The 16,005-nt window shown below is 42.1% G+C and overlaps 1 protein-coding gene across 7 annotated transcripts in view; it reads right to left on the bottom strand.

The window, feature by feature from the left end:
* Nucleotides 1-16,005, bottom strand: part of LOC311630103 (uncharacterized protein) — a 330,231-nt gene that overhangs the window by 80,922 nt on the left and 233,304 nt on the right. For 2 of the 7 annotated variants that reach the window (XR_014796313.1, XR_014796316.1), the window contains one exon: nucleotides 14,017-14,108. The exons of 4 other annotated variants lie outside the window; for them this stretch is intronic. The gene's annotated coding sequence lies outside the window, so the exon portion shown is untranslated. The remainder of the gene's footprint in view (nucleotides 1-14,016; nucleotides 14,109-16,005) is intronic. One more of the 7 variants, XR_014796314.1, reaches the window with a different exon arrangement.

Raw genomic sequence — 16,005 nt, 5'->3', positions numbered from 1 at the left:
GAGAGAGAAAAGATTGTGGTGTGAGGACACAAACCAAAAAATGTGGGCAGCTGAGAAAGGAAAGGAGCTGCCTCTCCCCTCAGCCTCCAGAAGGAACCAGCCCTGCCAGTACCCCCTGACTCGTTTCAGACTTCTGACCCCTGGAACTGTAAGAGAATAAATACATGTGGTTTTAAGCCACTAGGTTGGTGGTAATTTATTATGGAAATGGCAGGAAACTAATACAAGGATTATATTAGCTGATGATACGTTTGGGTAAGAGAATAAAGGGGGGCCTGATGGGTGTGACTGGTTGAGGGTGGGGACAGGCTTCTGCTTTCAGCGAGGTGGTCAGGGCAGGCTGCTCTGCAGGGGTGTCCGTGACAATGTGCTCAAGGCAGAATGGGCCAGCTTCTCCGTTGCCTTGTCCTCCTCACAAGAAAAGGAGGCTCATGGGCTGTGGCGAGCTCGCCATTGTTGGTACAAAGCATAAAGGCTCACTCGGATCACATCAAGGGATGAATTTATTGAAAGGATACACGTGGAAGTAAAGAAACTAAGATCCTCACACTGGGGCAAGTTCCAAGGAAATGGAGGGGTGAGGGGAGTGGAATCTTCCTTCTAGACACAGAACAGGGTTGTTAGGAAATGGGAAGTTGCTCAGAATCCAGTGCCTGACACCAGCAATAATAGAAATAGAAAATCCTCAGCTTCCACCCCTCTGTTTAGCTGACCTTTGTCTCTGTCTCTGCTCCTTTCCACGTGTCTTTCTGCCTTGGCTCCAAATATCAATGGCTTACTCTTCTAAACACGTTCATTGAATTCCCCAAAAAGAAAACACTGGATTTATCTAATTCCTCCTCATCCTCCCTCATTTGCCATTGGCCAGCCTAGAGATTGGCTGCCTGTGAGTCAAGTGTCCATCCCTGATCCAATCAGCTACGACCGGAGTAACCAGGTTGCTAGGGCAGCAGTATGTGTGGAATGGCCAGGAGCACAGCAGAGAGGAGCGGGGCCAGGCCTGCTGCTTCCTCCTCAAGAGGCTGTGGGTGGGGCAGGAACGTACCATGAAGACTCATCTCAATAAGCCCAAACTCCCGGAGCATGAAGCATGTTCCCCCTCTATAGTACCTCACCAGTGTCTCAGTGCTCTTCTTAAGTTAAAAAACAAAACAAACAAACAAACAAAAAAACACCACACAAATCTATGCAGAACCACAGTACCAAGGCTTGTACATACCTCCTGTCATTTGAGGTAGTCAAGCAGCAGCGTTATCAAGATTACTCAGACAGGATTTCTTGGCTCTGGGGTCTGACCCCAGGGGCTTTCTGAGAAGCCACTTGCCTTCCCTGAGCTGTCAGATGTGCGGAAGGATCATCTGAATCTGTACCCGGTGGACGCAAGGGCAGCTGATCCAGATGACCTCTAGGTTGTGACCCCTGCTTGAAGGCAAGACTCTCTGACATTTCAGACCAATTCCCGTGGGATGGGAGCAGGAACAGAGAGCAAGGAGGAACCAGAGGTCAAGAGAAGGCAAGAGAGCCCAGTTCCTCTTCCTCTCCAGAGCCCACAGTTGAACCCCGGGGGATGTTTCATGGGGCCACGGAGAGCAGACCTTTCTTCCCTTCAGCCCCTGTAGATGGAGCCCCTGCGGTGACTTTGGGGACAGGCTGGGAGTTCCTATGGGGTTCTGAACACCACGAAGGAGGAGAAGGTAGGACTCCATTGTTTTAGGGACCCCAAGTAGGAAGATCCTTTCACAGCGTATCTTTGTAAGTCCTAACCATAGGCCAGAATGCAAGGAGTTCTTTATTAGCCCATTTCACAGACGGGGAAATGGGACGTTGTACCAGTGACTATTCAGGATGCCCAGAGGTCGCTGACCTCTCTGTAAAGTATCATCCCACCTGGGCAGCTGACAGTGCCGTGAGCTTCTGGTCCTGCCTCCCTTCTGCCAGCTCCCTGTCCCTGCCATCCCACACACAGCCTTGTGCGAGCAGTCCTTCTGCATCTAATAGCCACTGCTGCGCCGCAGACAAACCTAGAACACTGACAGGATCTGGCCTGGGACAGATGGTCACCAGGCACAGCTGAGGGAGGAGGGGAAAGAGGGAGCCCAGGCTCCATCACTTAGAAGCAGAGAGCCCTCTTGAAAGCCACTTCACCTTTCAGCCTCGGTCCCTCAGCTGCAAGATGCTTAAAAACACTCTGCCACTCTACAGGGCCAAGGTAAGGAGTAACACAAAGACAGTTTGTGAAAGTGCTTTGCAAACAATAAAGCATCTATTATTGTAGCCAGGAGGAAGGTTACTTAGCCAGACTAGACTATCTCTTCAGGAAGCTGACTTCTCTGGTCTACCCATTCACTGTCTCAGGTGGCTCTCTGCTCTCTCACTTCCAATCCCAGCTGCAATCAGCAGTCCTGAAAGGCTGGGTTCTTCCTTTGAACATCTTTATATTCTCATCAGCCCAATAACGGAATGAATGGTTGTGTGGTGTTTGTTTGTTGTTTTTTTTTCTTCAGTATTTTTAAAATATATTTCATTGATTTTTTACAGAGAGGAAGAGAGAGGGATAGAGACTTAGAAACATCGATGAGAGAGATTCATCGATCAGTTGCCTCTTGCATAACCCCTACTGGGGATGTGCCTGCAACCAAGGTACATGCCCTTGACCAGAATCGAACCTTTCAGTCCACAGGCCGACACTCTATCCACTGAGCCAAACTAGTTTCAGCTTGTGCAGTGTTTTACTTTCTACATATATTTTTATTTAAACATTTTGTTCATTCCTCACAAAATGCCATTGTTCATCATAATCCTATTACTTAAGCATTCAGAGCCAAGCATGGCTACTAGCACCTTTATCTCATGTAATCATCACAACAATTCAATGAGGCAGGTGTACTATTATTATCTCCCTATTCTAGATGGGGAAGCGGGAGCACAGAGACGTAAGGGAACTGGCCCTAGGCACAATTAAGGACATAGCGAAGTTGGGATACAAACCCAGGTGGCTGGCTCCAAAGACTATGTGCTCTTTACAACATGCTAAGCTAGCTCCCAGCAACTCCCAGGTAGCCACTACTTCATTTTACTTTACATATGCTACACCATTCAGCCATCACAATAGCCCTACGAGGTCATTTCACTACACTAAAAAGAAACAGTAGAGTGATTTTTAGGAATCTTCACAGTAACATTGGGATTCACACCAGGTCTTTCCACCTGAGTCTGGTTCTCCTTCCTCCACACGCACCTCTCTGATAAAAGAGGTAAAAAAAAACAAGCTCTTTTCAAGGTACTCTGAGATAATTGAGATAACAAAGGGCAAGTGGTTTGATTTTCTTTGGAGGAAAGGTTCTTGAGAAACTTAACATTTGATTATTGTTCCTGCGTGTTCGGCGAGGAGCAGCAGTGTGGGGGTGATGCCAAATATCAATCAGCCGATAACGACGAATAAATCAGTCATCTTCTGGGTAAGTGTGCGTGTCAAATTAGCATTTGAGGAGTGAGGCGGAGAATGAGAGTTCTAATAAGTCTCTCTCCAACATCTACACCAGCCTTCAGAGATTCTGACATCCAACATTCATAGGACTTTCCCCAAAAAATTAGTCATCCTAAAACTCTCCCAGGCCATCAGCATCTCTGCTACAAAACTGTAACAATAATAACTCTGGGGGAAAAAAAGCAGTAAATTCTACTTCCTTATTTTTCAATTTCACATACCCCACAGTGGTCAGATGTGGGATGTTGTTGATTTCTAAAGAAATCACTAGTTTTACCCAGTGGAATTTTTGCGAGGGTGGAAACGTATAAAAGGTGTTTAGTCAAATAAATAAACAATCATTCCCCATAGATATAAGAAAGTTAAGATATAATATTTCACCTTGAGTAGCTGGAATTGACCTACAAACATGGAAAGACATATGGTAGCAATAGAGGCCATTCCCCACTCCCCCCCCCCCCCCCCCCCGTACACTCCACTTTTATTCTTCTGCCGAGATTAGTGTAAAAATTCTAATTATTTTTATAGTTCTTTTTAAAATATATATATTTTATTGATTTTTCACAGAGAGGAAGAGAGAGGGATAGAGAGTTAGAAGCATTGATGAGAATTATCAATCAGCTGCCTCTTGCACACCCCTCACTGGGGATGTGCCCGCAACCAACGTACATGCCCTTGACCGGAATCGAACCTGGGACCTTTCAGTCCACAGGCCGACGCTCTATCCACTGAGCCGAACTGGTTTCGGCTATTTTTATGGTTCTTAATAATAAACTCCATTAACTCTTTTCCCCCCAGAATTATTGAGATCTAATTGACATATGAACAATGTGATGATTTAATATGCATATATCACAAAATAATTACAATAAGGTTAGTTAACACATGCTTCATCTCACATAATAAATTTTGTGTGCAGAGTGAGGACATTTAAGATTTCCTCTTTTAGCAGTTTTCATGTACTATTATTTTCATGTACACAGAATTGTTAACTACAGTCACTATGCTGGATATGAGATAACCAGAACTTTTGTTTTGTAACTGGAAGTTAGTACCCTTGACCAACGTCTCATTTCCCCCGACTCCAGCACCTGGCAACCACCATTCTCTCTGTTTCTATGAGTTCAGTGTTTTGGGGTGTGTGTGTGTGTGTGTGTGTGTGTGTGTGTGTGTGTTAGGTTCTACATGTGAGATCATACAGCATTTGTTTTTCTCTGACTATTTCACTTAGCATAATGTCAATAGAGGTCATTTTGGAGTATGTGTCCCAGCTCTGCTACTAGCTCTGTACTTTAGGGCAAGATAATCTCTTTATCCCTTAAACCTTCTCTGTAAAATGGGAACAATGATAATACCAATAATAGTAAGAATCCATTGGGCAATTACTATATATCTGATACTGGTAGAAAGCTGAAGATACAGCATATAACAAGACAGGCAAGGTCCTTGATCCTATGAAGCTCATATGATAGAGAGACTCATTAAATTGTAATTACAGCATAGTATTAATATTACTTACTTATTTGTTGATTGGAATTTGGCCCTTTCTTTTTACATGACATTTTTTTCCTTAGAAAAGAATGTGTTATTTCAATAAAAATTATTTTCTTTTTCATACTTAGATTATTTTTTACTGTTGTTAAAAGTAATGGTGTATGATTTGCCTTATAGGCGCGTGCACGCGCGCGCGCACACACACACACACACACACACACACACACACAAAAAAAAAAAAAGATGAAATTTGCTAGACAAGCCAAGCCTGGCAATTCCCTAAGACATTAAAGAATCCTGGGGAGACATAAGGTTTTTCTCAGAACAGTCTCTGAAGAATGCACCCTCATTGAGCCCTTTCTGATTGTATACTCTGCAGCTCCCTCAGAGAGGTAGAAAGATTGCTGGTACAGCATAGACAAACCCACCTGACGATTTCTCTTTGGGACTCAAGCGGGCTTCTCTGTTTCTAAGGCATGTAAACATTTTATCTGGAAGCTCCACCAAGGCTCCAGGACCTCCTTCTGTAAATTTGCATGTCACTCCCGCCCAGTCTTGACTGCTGGAAGCAAAGCTTTGAAACAAAGGACACAGAAATGAAGATTTGACCCCCAATTCACCTCTGCTTTTATGTATTAATAAAGATACTCCTAATTAATCTCCCCTCCTTTCTTTTTCAGAGAGGAAGGGAGAGGGAGAGAGAAAAAGAAACATCAATAATGAGAGAGAATCACTGATAGGCTGCCTCCTGCATGCCCCCTGCTGGGGATCGAGCCAACAACCCCGGGAATGTGTCATAACTAGGAATAGAACCAGTGACCTCTTGGTTCATGGGTCAACACTCAACTACTAAGCCATTAGGCTGGGCCTAATTAGTCTTTTTGATAAGTGGGTAAGCATTCTAACAGTTTAAAAAAAATTTTTTTAATGGGGTAAACAGTCCTGGAAATTCAGAACAATAAAATATTAGAGATAGAGGGACACTCAAACCTATGAATCTAACCTCCTTTGTTCAGAGCTGAGGGGATGGGGTTTTGGAGAAGAAAAGGTCCTATAACTAACACCTGGGAAACCTGGGACCATGAACAAGGTTTTCTGACTCCCAATCTCGTGCTCCCTCCACCTCTTGATCAATTTACAACCTGGAGCAGGAAATTTGACTATCCTTCTAATCTCCTCCCAACTTGTGCAGCTTCAAAAATAGATACAATCTGGAAGCCCAGCCATGCCAAATATTGTGGCAGACTTCCCAGCCTCACTCTCCTCCTCCCCCAGCTGATGGGAAGTTGAAGCTCCATAATGCTCTTGCTAGAAATATAAAAATTATTTCTCTTTTATTCTTCCTTAGATCTAAATCCCACTGCCCAACTAGATTCAATGCCCATTCAGGTTGCTCTCTCCAGAGATGAGGGATCAGATAGGTCATCAGATGAACAGAGTCCTCTATTTTAGATTCTACAGATTTGAAAGTATGAGACAATTGTGAATATTTGTATTTTTAAAAAGGCCTAGACCAATGATAAAGAAAAAACATGAAAGCTTCAAGGAAAAAACATGAAAGCTTCATGAGGTCTTCCTACAGAGAGAAAATGTTGAAAAGAGTGACACAGAAAAGATTGGGTTTATTAAAAAATGTATTTCAGCCCTGATCAGTTTGGCTCAGTTGATAGAACATCAGCCTATGGACTGACGGGTCCCAGGTTCGATTCTGGTCAAGGGCATGTACCTTGGTTGTGGGCACATCCCCAATTGGGGGTGTGCAGGAGGCAGCTGATGGATGTTTCTCTCTCATCAATGTTTCTGGCTCTTTATCCCTCTCCCTTCTTCTCTGTAAAAAAATCAATAAGATATATTAAAAAAAAAATTATTTCAAATGTTGGCTGGACCCTATGAGAGAAACATCACAGAAACAAAAGACAAGAGCATTTGAACATAGAAATTGAATTCAAGAAAATTGTTTTTCTTCATGCTGGTACTTGGCAGAATACTGGAAATACAATAGTACATGGAGACATACGCACAAGGATGCCCATTGCAGCATTATTTGTAATAGAAAGAAATGGAAATAATCTAAGTCTCCCTCTATAGAAGGCTGGTTAGAATAAATTATAGTGCATCTATACTATGGGATATCATGCAGTTGTTTCAAAACAGATGGTTAAGCTATATGTCCTGACAAAATGGTGTCCAACATACATTAAGATCCTATGTGGTAAATAAACAAATAAAAATCATCTAATAAAAGAGCAATATGCAAATTGACCATACCTCTGCTACACCCACAGCCATGCCTACCAGCCAATCAGGAGTGAGTATGAAAATTAACCCAACCAAGATGGCTGCAGCCACAGAGCCAACAGGAGTCTTGGGTTTCCCCAGGCAATGGAGGAAGCCAAGCTTCCTGCACACCCTGGCCAGCCCTGTACTCCACTCAAGGCTACAAAGTTTCAATTATAGAAGATAAATAAATCCCCACAAAAATGGCTGTGGCCACAGAATGAGCAGGAGGCTTGGGTTTCCCAGCAATGGAGGAAGCCAAGCTTTCCACCTACCCTGGCCTGCCCTGGCCTCTGCTCAAGGCTACAAAGTTTCAGTTATAAAAGTTAAATAAATCCCAGATACCAGGGCCTCTGCTTGGGTCACTGGGGGGCATGGCTGGTCTGCAAACCATCACAGGCCCCTCGCCCAGGCCACCCCACACCCCAAGGAAACCCTCACTCTGACCCGAGACACCCTTCATGGCAAACCATGTACCAGGCCTCTATCCTTTCTAATATGCAAATTGACTGTGACTCCAACACACAAGATTACTGCCCTCATGTGGACAAAAGATGGCCGCCACAAGATGGCCAGCAGGAGAGGGTAGTTGGGAGGGACCAGGTCTGCAAAGGAGGGCAATTGTGGGTAATCAGGCCAGCAGGGGAAGGCAGTTAGGGATGCTCAGGCCAGCAGAGGAGGGAAGTTGGGGGCATCACCCTCCGTAATGCTGACAACATGTGCTTTGTTGGCCTCCTTGATTCACAGATTCCACATTCACTCTATATCACCAGCCTTTGACTACTTGTTGAACTTCATTATGATACCTAAAGCTAGAACTTGGAACGCAGTTTCTCTGGTCATACCCCCAGAAAGCTATGATCACATGTCCAAACAAACCATCTTAATTCTTCTTTTGGTAAAATTACAGATCAAAGAATTTCCTTAATGGATGCCAATGAACTGCAGCAAGACATTTGCCCTCGGCTCTGCAGTATATTTGTGGAACTGCATACAGAACAGTGGTCTAGAGGGCTTGGGAGGTCGTAGCTCCAGGTTTAACAAGTCTGTTCACAAAGTATAGGTTATGGATTATGGATGCATCTAAAGGCTGAAAAGGGGTCCAGATATGGGCCTTTTCTTGTTCAATCTATCAATGATTTGGAAGAAGACTAAAAAGCGATGTTTTCAGTATTCACTAACTTTTCACTTATACTAATTTTCTTCTCCTCCCACTTTATGAAAGCATTTGGATCTCTGAACTTAGGATGGGGTCATTTCTTTTTATGTTAACAACTTGCCTGTTTACATACTGTCTGGTTCCATTTACATATGTGATGTTCTGGAAAAGGCAAAGTTATAACAACAGGGAATAAGGATTGGGGGTGGGATAGAGATTGACCTCAACGGGGCAGCGTGAGTGAATATATTTAGAAGATGAAATCATTTTGTGTTATGATTGTGGTAGTGGATACATGACTCTAAGCATTTCAAAGCCATAAAACTATACACCATAAAAGTATGAATTTTATGGCCTGTAAATTTAAAAATAAGTCTAAAAATTCTTGCCTTGACATCCTAATTTCTATAATAAAAAATAATAACAATAGTAATTATAAATAACAATACAAGGTACAAAAATAAATGCTAGCTCCTCAGTTCAACAACTTACAATTGAAAAGAGTTAAAATATCTGGATGAACATACAACTCGTACCACCATCTGGCCCCTACCTGCCTACCCAATTTCATCTCTGATCATTGCTCTTCCCTCTCATTTCTCATTTCTAATCCTAAATATACCAGGTTGTTTCTTTTGTTCCTTTACACAAATTCTTAACTGATAATGTTTTTGCCTCACCACCTCCCTACATCACCCTTGAAAACTCTTCAGTCTTCAAAACCCAGCCCGGCCATCATCTGCTCCCTGACTCCTGACAGAAAGTATGCTTTCCATTGCCACCCTCGTGATGTGGGACTGTGATGAAGAACCAATGTGTCATCATCTATTAATCTGAACTCCTAAAGGATGGATACTGGTTCTTTTTATTCATTTCTGAATCCCCACAACTCAGTACAATTTGGTTACACAGTCTAGCATAATCAACAAATATTTTTAGACTTTAAACAATTTAAAATGACTTTTTTTTTCTGATTAAACGAACAAAATCCCTAATTAGGGATGGGGTCATTTCTTTTTATGTTAACAACTTGCCTGTTTACATACTGTCTGGTTCCATTTACATATGTGATGTTCTGGAAAAGGCAAAGTTATAACAACAGGGAATAAGGATTGGGGGTGGGATAGAGATTGACCTCAAAGGGGCAGCGTGAGTGAATATATGTTTGAAGGAGGGCACATTTTTTTTTCCCAAAAATTTTTTCCCCCTAACAATACAATCAGTTTTCTCTTTTCCAGCAATTTTGTTAGTATTTTGGAGGAGTTTCATATAGAAGCAATCAGCAGTAACCCATTTTACAGTGCATTTTGCAAGAAGCATTCCCACCATCTCACACTGGCCCCTTTTCCTCTAGTTTTTGGGCACTGCTGCAAATAAGCTTGCGACACCTGATGCAGTGGTTAGTTCCTAATTCTTCCCTGCAGCCCCTTATACTTAAGAAGAAGACTGAAGTATATTTTATTTCAGCTGGGGCTTATCCTGATGGATCCGAAAGCAAAGAGAGAAATTTTGGCAGGCCACACTCTTTGAAAGAACTGTGATACATTGCTGCAGGAAACTTAGACTGTTGCTTACAGTAACACCCATGTGCCTTCCCCAAATACTCAGAGATCTGAGGTATTGGAGGAAAGGATCTCATTCTCTGGCTTTGGTAATGGAATAGGTCAAAGACATCTGGCTGTTGCAGGCTGGGATTCTGGCGACGGCTGGGATGAGCCCTTGCGTCTGATGAGATTGCAGTAGCCTGGGTCTACACAGAGAGCCGCCAGCAATGTCACAATTGCCTGGGTCAAGGCAAGTCAAGGGTCTGGTTGGAGCTGAGTCTGCAGTCAGACCATTCTACAAGAATGTGAGCAATGACAAGGTCAAGACTAAGGGCTTGGGAACACAGCCCAGGAGCCTTGGCAACATCACTCAACGCAATACCTTAGAAGAAGAGTGGTGTAGGAAACATGAACTGTCATCTCTCTAATCCTCAGTTTCCCTATTTGTCAAAGATTGAGGATTAGAACTAGTGAATCCTAAGGCTCCCTTTCCACCTCCAGCTTAGGTAAAATGGCTTGGTCACATACAAAACCGGAACAGAGGAACAGAGGCCAAGCAGCTCAGAGTTCATGCTGAACTAGGACTTCGTGCTGAGCTGTAGAGAACACAGGTCAGGTCAGAGTAGCCCCTAGAGATTCCTGGATGGCTCCTGAAGCTCCCTACTGGCCACAGAAAGCTGTCTCCTAGCCTGGCCAGATGTCCCAGGCTAGCTGACAATTATTCTATTTGCTCAGGGGATATTTGACCAAGGAAAGTTCTGCTGAGGCCCATGGAGCAGCCCATGGGCAATCCATGAGGCCTCAGCATCCCAAGCTGGATATTTCTTAGCCCACCTTTTCCACCCCACACTGGCCCCAGGTTTGGCACAGCCTCTCCGCCTTCTTTTAAGCACCTTCCCTCCTATTTCCCATCCACCTGCAATGGATACTTCATTAGGAAACAGAATATTTGGTGGCAATACAGCCATTTTAGAGTCTGAGCTCTGGATTTGAGTCTCAGCCCCGAGTGGTAGGTACGTATGTGGCCTTGGGTATATTATTTTTCCCTACCTCCACGTCAGTGTTCTTCATCTATGAAGTGGGAGTTATATCACCCACCTTCAGTGATGTTTTCAGGATTCAAATCAGATCACTAAATAGCTGTGCTCTGTAAACTGAAGTACTAGATAAACCTAAGCCATTAGCTACGTCAAATTATTTTGGGAAGTTGCTGGGATCTAAATGATGCATAAATAAAACCAGAACTGGAGAGAAAACCTCTCTGCACCCCGTGCAGACTCACTGTCTCCTATCTGTCATCTGGTGGCCCCCCCAGCCTTCCGGGCTTGGCTGTGGGGCCAGCCAAACGCTAACAGGACGGCTCACTGCTCAATCCAGACAGTCCCCAGGGCTGGAGGCTTGTGCCTGTCAGTCTATCAGTTGGCATGCTGACAGACAAGGAATCTGGCCAATAAAAGTCTAATCAGGAAGGTACCAATTCTCAAACCCGGCAGTTCAGCATAATGATTCCAGTAGCAGACTCTACTAGGAGCCAGAGGTCTGGTGGGCCACGCACCTTGGAACTCCAGGGCCATAGGCTATTATGGAAGGGCGGAGGATCTGGAAAACACACACCTGCATTCCTTGTGCAGGAGACAGGGTGCAGCAGGGGAAAATGCCTGCACTTTCTCCAAACACTCAAGTACCAAGCTCAGCTCTGCAGTTTACTGACTATCTATACTTAACTTCTCTGAGCCTTGGTTTTTCTCATCATACACTGGGTATTACAATAATCATTTAATTGTAATAGCTAATATCGTGTGCCAGAAACTGTTGTTCCATGTTTTCTGTGGGTGTAACCCATGTAATCTGCTTCTCAGGATCCTTCTGAGGCAACTGCGTAAAGTACCTGATAGGCTAATTGGGCACTGGACAAGAATGAGTCTTCTCTCTGCACCCTTCTGCCCCATAAAATTTGATTGCTTTAGTGCAGCCAATTCTCTTTCCTTTGTCTACTTACCAGCTGTGTAGCCCTGGGCAAGTTACTTAACCACTCTGAGCCTCACTTTTTTTTCATAAGGTAAAACAAGGAGTAATGACCTCACAGAGTTGTAGGAATGAAATAAGATGAAGACGAAGTACTGAATGCAATGAGTAACACAGTAAATTCTCAATGAATATGAGTTGCTTTGATGATTATTTATAACCCCTCATATCTGTGTCACATTTTTCACCTTATGAAGCCCCTCCATATCTCTTAACTCTTTGGATTTATATTTTGAATTATTATTAGAATCATTTTTCCTATTGGACATACAAAGAGATGGAGGCTCAGAATGGTGGAGTGACTTATCCTAGGTCATGTGATGAATGAGAAGCAGAGATGAAACTTAAACCCAGATCTTCTCCCACCCACCCCCTCTCCCCAGTGCTTTTTCTCTTCCAAGAAGCTGCTGAGAGTTGCAGGAAACTATGGAAGTCAACCCCTTCAAGCTGTCTCTTTGATCTGGAAAGGAGTCCCATCTGTGAAGCCAGGGGCAGTTGATGGTGGGTGAAAGTCAGGGACCCTTACTGAGTTTCCATGGCTGCTCTACAAACGGAGGGCAACTAGAACCCCTTGAGGATAACTTCTAGTAGGCACATTTATGAGTTAGAGAGACGAGGACCATGACTCTAGGTAGAAACAATCCCTGCTGAAGTCCTCAGACATCATAGGGTCCCACAAATTAAACACTAAACTGTAGGCACAAAGGCTCCAGGTAGTTTTCTGGGGAGAAGGTCCAAAGCTTTGAATAGGTTCTCAGAATTAACCCTGACTCACAGAAGGAAAAGAGCAGCTGTTGTAAGCTGCCACGTGAGTTCCACACCTGAGTCACGCCCCCCCCCCCCCCCTCCAAATCCTGCTCCCTGGGAGTGGCTCTTATGGACCATGACTGACCATGACCATGACCATGATCATGACCAAAGGGAATAGCCACCAACCTTTATCTGCCTTGCCTGATGTGGTTTTATTTTCTTCTTATATTCTTATCTGTATTTGTCAAACTTTCTTTAGCAAATAAAGAGTACCTTTAAAACAACAAATATATATTTTAAAGTTTTAAGTTCATTATTTAACCCAAGAAACACAAATTAATGTAAGCAGGGTTTATCACTTTGCCTTAACAAATACAATCTTGTTGTGCTGTTTCTAATGAAAACCAAAACAGAGCAAATAATTAAGTTAAAAACAACAGCATCAATTTAGTGGTTTACCAATTAGCAATTCAGTCCAACATGTATCGAGTAAACGCTGAGCTCACAGAGCACCATGCTTAGTGCTCCTGGCTTAATTGGCGTCTCTGCAGCATTTGGCATATCTGGCCTCTGTCATCTCACCACCACCTTCCCTTGGTCTTGGTGAAACACACTTCTCTCACTCTCTGTGGGTTCCTTGTGCAGATTCTCATGTAGGTTTCTCTTCCTCTGCCCTCTCCTTAGATACTGGCTCTGCCCACAGGCCCCTTATTTTCTGACTGTGGTCTCTCTGATGGTTTCATTTGCTTCCATGACTTTGGTAAACATTTACATATTAATGATTCCCAAATCTGTAACTCTAGTCCAGATATCTCAAAAGAATTCTAGGCCAATAATGCCAACCTCCTTCTGGACACCTCCATTTGAATGTCCCACAGGCATTGAAACTTAACATGTCAGAAGCTGAACTTGTCCCCAGTATTAACCTGCCTCCAAACCACTCTTGTGCCTCCTAAGAATCTAAGCAAGAACCATGAATGATTTATTTCCTTTTTTCTACTGCCACTTGTAATGATGCTAAACATGCTGGTTCTTCCTCAGTACCTTCAGTAACTGTCAAATATCTTGGTTGCTCTTTTTACATCACTCACCTGGATGATGGTACAGTCTTGTACAGGTGTCTTTGGCTCCATTCTTGCCTGCTTTGACCTATTCTTTATGTAGCAGCAAGAGCAATTTTCCCAAAATGCAAACTAGAGCATGTCACCCTATTGACTACAACTCTCTAGTGGCTCACAAATGCCTTCAGGATAAGGTTCAAACATCCTAGGATGTCTTACCTGTTCCTCTGTGTCTGATCCCTGTCTCTATGCCTTCTTCTTTAGATTCCATCTACTGCCATCTGCATTAGTTAGGACTGAGGCTCCAGCTGCTATAACAAAAACACAAATATCATAGCGGCTTTTAAACAAGTCTCTCTCTCTCTCTCTCTCTCTCTCTCTCTCTCTCTCTCTCTCTCTCTCTCTCTCTCTCTCTCTCAGCAATCCAAATGTTAGTGGTACATGACTGATATAGGAACCCAATTCATTCTACTCTGAAGCTCTGTTAGCCTCACTATGCAGCTCCCACCTAACGTAATTTGATGTGATTGCTCCTGCTCTCATCATCACTTTCCTTTCCACCCAACATTGAAGAGATAAAGGGGCAAAGGAAGAATTCAGAAGAGGTAATACACCCAACCTCCTCTCATGGCTTATAATTTAGTTGCTTGCCCACACTTGCCTTCAAGGGTAGCTATGAAATGTAGTGTTTTGCTGAGAAACTATGTGCTAACTCATACTTGCTTCCACTTAAGTCTTTGAACCACCAAGAAGTCTTTCTGCCCCTGTACTTTCCTTCCTGAAGAACTTATTACACCCAATTTTAATCATCTGATTACTTTAAAACATTAAAAACAAAGTAGAGAAATTTTGTTCCTTTTAATTCATATTAAGATCTTTAAAAGTTTTACTTAAGAATTGACCATTGCATTGTTTTTGAGATATTATTATTTCAAAACACCAAGGAGCCACTGGATTAAACATTTTTTAGGTAGACATTTAAAGTGATTACTAGGTGCAGCCTGGTCATTTCATGGGAAAATCGAGGTCCAGAGAGAAGATAGGCCTCCATGTTTAATTATTATTATAATTATTATTGTGGTATGAACATATAACATGAGATCTACCCTCTTTGTTCAGGGTTCTCTATTCTATTCCATTAATATATATTGCAAAGCAATTAAAATAGTAATATACTGGCATAAAAACATATATAAATATATATGTTATATACATATGTTTTATATATTTTTATATATATGTATATATAAATATATAAATATATACATATATAAATATATACATATATAAATACATACACATAAATATATATTATATATAGGCTTTATATATGTATATATGTATATATAAGTATATACATATAAATATATACATATGTAAATATGTATATAAGAGCAATTTGTTTTTATGCCAGTATATTACTGTTTTAATTGCTTTGCAATATATTTTGAAATCAGGAAGTGTGATAGTGTGATGTCTCCAGCTGTGTTCTTCTTTCACAGGGTTGTTTTGCCTATTTGGTGTCTTTTGTGGTTTTTATTTCTGAAAAAAACAACTGTCATTGGGATTTTGGTAGGGATTGCATTAAATCTGTAAATCATTTTTGGTTAGTATGGACATTTTAACAATATTGAGTCTTCAAACTATGAATACTGGATGTCTTCCCATTTACTTTTGTCTTTAATTTCTTTCATTAGTGTTTTATAGTTTCCAGTGTATAAGTCTTTCACTTCCTTGGTAACATTTATTCCTAAGTATTTTATTCTTTTTGCTGCTGTAGTAAATGGGATTGTTTTCTTAATTTTCTTTTCAGATAATTTGTTGTTAGTATATAAAATGAAACTGATTCTTATATGATGATTTTGCATCCTGCAATTTTATTGAATTCATTTATTAGTTTGAATTAATTAGCTTATGGCTCTGGATGTATTAGGCTTGGTTTCATTTTTTTTTTAAAGGAATGCCTTTGATTGGTATTTTTCATTTTAATTGTTCTCATTTTCAACCATGATGAACCGTCAGTCCAGAAACAATGCATCCCACTGTGTGCACAGCTCAAATTGGCTCATTGGCCGGCACTTTGGATATAAATGATGAAACCAGTTCTAGTGGCCCATTCTATAATAGATGCCACCATATCATAGCATCCTCGGACAAAGCCATTTGTCAGCAGCTCTTCTAGGAAGAGGACTCTGGCAGAGCCCATCA

This window comes from Pipistrellus hanaki (assembly GCF_964339955.1).
Source record: "Pipistrellus hanaki genome assembly, chromosome: 11".
Classification (NCBI taxonomy): Eukaryota; Metazoa; Chordata; class Mammalia; order Chiroptera; family Vespertilionidae; genus Pipistrellus; species Pipistrellus hanaki.
This window is presented reverse-complemented; position numbering and strand designations above follow the sequence as displayed.